Consider the following 6,282-nt stretch of genomic DNA (forward strand, 5'->3'; position numbering starts at 1 on the left):
CACCGTGGTGATCCGGAAGAAGTTCTCAGCCAGTCGCTTCTGGGATGACTGCGTGAAGTACAGATGCACGGTGAGGGCTCCGTGGGCACTGTCGTGGGTGCTCAGCCCTGGGGTCCTGGCTTCATTACTGATCATTGTTTAAATCCCCATCTGCTGGATATTGAGGCGCCTGCGCTGCGGCGTCTCCAAACCTGGGCACCCGCAGCCCGTGGAGAGACTGCTTGGGGTGGGGAGTGGCTGGAGTTTAACAAAAGGAGGGAAAAACGCTGTTCCAGGGAGAAAAAACCTGTTGACTCAGTCCCCTGCTCGTTTCTTTTAAATTTCTCCTGATTGTGAGGGGAAACGTAAAGATTTTGGCTCAGGTGGGGGCGTGGGAGGGCTCAACACCCTCAGCCCCGCTCGCCCCGTTTATGGGCAGAGCCCAGATCACTCCCCTGCTTTGGCATATTTTTTTTCTTTCCCCTTCTTTCACTGTTTTCACTCCAATAGGAGGAAGAGAAAATAGTCGCCGCCATCACCGATTCCCCAAAGCCGCCCCCGGAGCGAATAACGTTGACGCTGCCGGTGCTGAATGCCGCGCGGACGGTCGTCTTCGTGGCTACGGGGGAGGGCAAAGCTGCCGTTTTAAAGGTTTGGACCCAAACCGTTCTTTTTTCTTAACAAAAATCCAGGCTGTTTTTAGGGAGCGAGTGCTCGAGAGGTGTTGGCGGTTCCCTTTCGCTGCCCGCCCGGCTGAGGCTCCGCTCCCTCTCTCCCAACAGCGCATTTTGGAAGGGGGGGAGGAGGAGAACCCCCTCCCCGCTGCTCGTGTCCGGCCTCGCTCGGGGCAGCTGCTCTGGTTCCTGGACGAGGCAGCGGCCAAAGAACTGACCGGCCCCGTTGAGAAACATCCCGGCGCGTAGAGTCGGGCTCCGACGTCGGCAGAGGACCCCATGCTCGGTGGTGGCACAAAACCTGCTTTTAAAAATTATTTTTCTTCTTCTTTCTGGACCAAACGGTGCTTTGCGAATGCAGATTTCCACGTAATCTTCGGGTCACTGGCTGCGAGGTCAAGGCGGGGGCCGATATTAAACGGATGGATTCCAGCTCTTCCTCGCTGGTTTGTTTTTTTAATCCTGACTTAAAACTCCTTTTAGTTTGTCCCCAAACCAGCACCCGCGGCTCCTTCCTGCCTGTTTCCCCCACACCCGTAGCAGTGAGGTTTCAGTGGTGATAAACCGCAGGAAGAGAACTATGTCAGAGTCAGAAAAGGCTTCTGCAGTCTAGGAAGCGCAGCAATTCCCTGCCAGATCTGGGGATAAAAAAATAGGAATGGAGGTTCCTGGGCTTGATGTGGGTATTTACAGATAAACGATGAAAGAGCTGGATGGGACTCGGAGAACTCGCGGGGGGTGAATTAAACACAAACGAAACTAAATCAGGTTTGTATCTGCCTGATAACAGCTCCGCATCTTAAAAACCCAAAGCGAAGCAGACGCGTGCAGATAAAATCTTTTTAAGTGTAAAAAAAAAAAATTGGAATCACACAATCCCCTGTTCTTGGAGCTGAGGAATGATCCCAGTTTTAACAAGATGGTTTTGGGAAACGTAAGTGGTAAAACTTCACGTGGCCAGTCCTGGGTCTGGAGGAAGCAGCTTCTCCCACGCAGCAGCACCGTGTTACCCCTCTGGCGTTTCCAAAACCTTTTTCCATCCGGCTTTAGGCCTTTTTCTAAATTATCTCCCTTGCCTTTGATTTCCTCGTGTTAAAAGTAGTTGGGCTTTTTTCCCAGCCTGGGGGCTGCTGTGGGGGCTGAACGTTTCTGCTCAGAGTTTCCTGTTTGTGCCCGTCCCGTGGGGGGGGCGAAGGGGCCTCGTCACGGTAAAAGCGGCGGATTTTGTCCCGCTCGATTGGGGAAGCGAGTGCAGGTGTGTGGGGCAGCGGCCGCCGGGGCTCTTTCTGTGCTGTGCTCTCAAATTTGGAAATAACTCAGAAAAATCCCCTTTGTTGGATCCCGCTTGGCCGCTTCTGCCTCGTTCCTGAACATCACCCGCTTCTTGTGCGGGTGGGGGAGCACCCGGAGCCAGTTCGGGTAAATCCAGTTGTTCCTTTCACAACATCGTATAAATTTACAGCCTGAACCGCTTCAGCGTCTTGAATTTAAATTCCATCATGCGCAGATCTCGTCTTGAAGAGTTCTGTGTTAATTAACAGTAATTACTAATTATTCCTGGGGGTGGGCGAGAGGAGACCCAACGAGCACCATCCCGCTGCGAAACCGAGACCTTCTGAGCTGGGGCGACCCCGGGTGAGGTCTCCTGCTCTGCCAAAGAAATCAGAAACCAAATCATTGACGTTTTAACACACGAAATTTGGGGTGAAACTGGGAGGAAGGGCTGGGAAACGGCTGAGGTGCCGCTGCCCCTTTAAGGCCTTATTTTTGTGAGGGTGTGGGGGGGTTGATATGAAGCTTTAATTTGAATATTTATGAACCGACGAGCTGGAGGGGACGAGACAGAAACTCAGAAATTCAGAAACACGCTCGGGGGCGGCCCGTGGCCTGTCTCCGCTCCACTGAGGCCCAAGATGGGGGGAAGGTGTTCGAGCCCTCTGAGCGGGCGGCAGCGCCGGTATCTGAGAGGTGAGAAGCCCCTTCTGCTGACTCTGCTGCTCGTTTTTTATTGGGGGGGAGTAAATATAAATCCCGTTTGCAGCGCGGGGGCCCTTGGCGGGTTCGTGTGGCCGCAGGTGGCTCGGCACTCGCTGCGCTCACGTCTGGGCTTCGTGGGACGGGAAATCTCCTTTTGCTGTCGGTTTTAAGGCGTTGACGGGACAGAAGAAGCCCAACCGTGAGAAACGAGGCCCCTGCTGGGAGACGCCCCCTCCTCGGTGGCGCCGGCACCGCGTTTCTCTGCGCCCCGAGACGCTCCTCGGGCTCCCGACTTGCGGCTTTTTCGCCCGATTTTTTTCACGCTTACAGGGCACGACTTCGGCAGCTGCTGGCGATGAATTTCCTCCCTCGGTTCTATCTTTCCAGCTGGCAGAAGAAGCGTTTGGAAGAGCAGTAGCACATAAAGTCTTTTTTTCAATCTTAATTAGCATCAGACCCTGGGACACTTCCGATCCTTTTTTGACCAGGCGCCTTCCCAAGTGCTTTCTCAGGGTGATAAAGCGCTTTGGGAGCGGAGTCCAGCGCCGAGCACAAGAAATAAAGATCCGCAGCTCTTCGTTTCTTGAGATACAGAGAAGCTGCTTCGTGCCTCAGCGCTCAGTTCACGCTGCTGTTAGCGGAGAGAAAAAATTTCTAACGAAGAGCCGGGAGCTGTGTGGGAGGAGGGAACCTCCCCCAGCTCCCTCTCTCGCTCTGCCCGCAGGTCGCGCCGACGCCACCGTGAAGAATTTCGTGCCCCATTACCGGCGGCAGCTGGCGGCCGCTCTCCTGCGCCGCGTCTCGGGGGAGCTGGAGCCCCCGGGGAGCGCGGCCCCGCAGCTCCTGCCCGGCCAGGTGAGAGCCCAGCGCAGCCTCGTCCCGGAACCGGGTGTTACGTGGAACCGCCACCTGTTCTTGGGAAAAACTTCTCTTTTGTGCCTTCGAAGTCTTTAGGAACGTGTTTTAAGAGGGGTGAGGCGGTGGGATCAGCAGCCCGGGGTCTGGCTCACAGAGCAGCGTCAGAGACCCTCACAGCATCCCCGCAGAAAGCCCCGACGCAGTTTTTTAGCCCTTTGCTTTTTCTCACCGCTGGATGTCTGTGTCCAGCTGCCTCTCGCTGTTATTTCTACAACACTCGTAGCCAAGGGGCTCGGCCCGCGCCAGGCGACAGCTCTGGCTCCTCGTTTCGTGCCTTCACTGAGGTTTTGTGGCTCCTCCTCTGTGTGTCCTCAGCTCCGGGGGCCGCCCAACGCCGCTCTGCATGAGGGGGTGCTCGCCCACTACGACAGCGATTCCCGCAGCTGGCAGGAGAATTATTTCGTTCTGCTCGGAGATTTTACCCTGCGGTGGTTTGATAACGAAGAGGTAAATGTGCCCCTGGAGCAGAGGCCCTAAACCAGAGGATTTTTTGTCGTTGTACCTCGTGAAATCCGCGCTGGACGTACCTCGCACCACGATGATTCTCCTCGTGCGGAGAATCCCTGCACAAATACATCCCGTTTCCTTTCAAATTCTTTAAAATGCTGCGCGCTGGATTCTTTTGGTGTTTTAATTGAGGCTGCTCAGCTGCGCGAGGGGCGCCGGGGTCTGCGGCTGGCGTACGTGGAGCCGCGAGAAACGAAGCCGCTCGCGGTCGGCGTGAAGGACGCGTTGTCGCCCGCGAAGCGCTTGCTGAGGCCTCGCCCTTGGTTTCGTTGCCAGGCCCTGAGGAAAGGCTGCGAGCCCCAAGGCTCGGCCACGCTCTCTGGCTACCTGCTCCTGTCGGCGGCGGGCGACTACGCCGAGTGGCTCAGCGATCTCTGCCAGGGGCTCGCAGGTAACTCTGTGCCATGGCGGCGGTTAAGAAATGGGGGATGGCTGAGAGCGGAGTCTGGTTTGGCGCTGAGGAGGAGGAGGAGGAGGAGGGGAATGGAGGAGGGTCAGGAGAACAGAGGAGGAGAACGGAGGAAGGTCAGGGGAAAGGAGGAGGAAGGTGAGGGGAACGAAATGGAGGAGGGTCTGGAGAAGAGGAGGAGGAGGATGGAGGAGGGTCAGGGGAAGGGAGGAGGAGGAAGAGGAAGATGAGGGGAATGGAGGGGGGTCAGGGGAACAGAGGAGGAGGAGAACAGAGGAAGGTCAGGAGAAAGGAGGAGGAAGATGAGGGAAATGGAATGGAGGAGGGTCTGGAGAAAAGAGGAGGAGGGGAATGGAGGAGAGCCAGGAACAGGAGGAGGAGGATGAGAACAGAGTCAGGGGAAGGGGGAGGAGGATGAGGGGAATGGAGGAGGGTCAGGGGAAGAGAGGAGGAGGAGAAGGATGAGCAAGATGAGAATTGAGGAAGGTCAGGGGAACAGGAGGAGGAGAATGGAGGAGGGTCAGGGGAAGAGAGGAGGAGGAGCATGAGGAAGATGAGAATGGTGGAGGGTCAGGGGAGCAGGAGGATGAAGGGAACGGAGGAGGGTCAGGGGAAGGGAGGAGCATGAGAAGGGGAAGGGAGGAAGATGAGGGGAACAGATGAGGAGTGGAAAGGGAGGAAGAGGAGCGGAATGATGAGGAGGGGAAGGGAGGAAGATGAGGGGAACGCACGAGGTGGGTTCTGTGTCCAGCCAAGAGCCTTTGCGCCAGAAGACGCCCGAGACCCTTCCTTAGGCCTGGGCAGACGCTCGGGGGTGACACCCGGGGCTGAGCTCGGGGCCTCCCCCCGCCTCGGGGACCCTCCCGCAGCCGAACCTGCCGGCTCCTCGTTTCTCCTCGGCCGGGCTCGGGGCCGCCCGCGCTGGGCCAGCTGGAAAACGAAAACCTGAAACCCGAGTGGCGCGAAACCAGCGGCAGCTGCAGAGAAACTTTGCCAGGGAGTGAAATCTGTTTCAAGTGGTTTCCTCTGCCGAGCTCTCCAGCCTGAGCCCGCTGGCTTTTATTAGAGCTGCCTGCTGTAAGAGAGTCGATCTCTGGTTGTGAACTGTTGTAAATTACCGTTGTTTTATTTAAATTATAGGCAGCAGCGTTTAGCATAAAAATCTTACTGAGGCTGGGATCTTTCCAGTCTGCTGCAGATACTGGTTAAAAGGGAAGCAAGGATTTACTGGTTTGCTCTCGGAACAAAACATTTGGACTCCTCCCCTCACAGATGGTACTTGCTGCCCCAAAACTCCTGATTTTTTGCGTTTAATAACGATAAAAAAAAACAGCAGGGGCGCCCCCGTCCCTGTCCCTTTGGCCTTTCCCTGCCTGATGGCCGACATCCTCCCCCTCCTTTTCTGTGGAGCGGCGGAGGTGCCGCCAGCCCGGATCGTTCTCGAAGGACGGGGCTTTATTTTATCTGTAAATTGGTGTTTCTGAGTGAAAATGGGAACGACAGCCTTGGCGCTGGGGGAGGTGAGAGACTTCGGAGAGGGTGAAGGTCGAAACGGTCCCCGTGCCGGCAGACATTCTGCGTTTTCCTCCCCGAGGTGGCAGCCCCTTCGCCGACGCGCCAGGGGAGTTCCTGCTGTTCCTCTGCCATCCCTTCCAGCGGCACTTCTGCCTCCGCGTGGGCTCGGCGGGGTCACACCGTGCCTGGAGAGCGGCTCTCGGGGACGCCCTCCGCTCCCGCGGCACCGGTGAGCTCCGGGGGATCTGCTGGCGGAGGGGCTGGTGCCGGTCAGGGTTCGCCACGTTGAGGCCGAAGGGCGAG

Source organism: Athene cunicularia, unplaced genomic scaffold (assembly GCF_003259725.1).
Source record: "Athene cunicularia isolate RWA unplaced genomic scaffold, athCun1 SCF_7, whole genome shotgun sequence".
Taxonomy (NCBI): domain Eukaryota; kingdom Metazoa; phylum Chordata; class Aves; order Strigiformes; family Strigidae; genus Athene; species Athene cunicularia.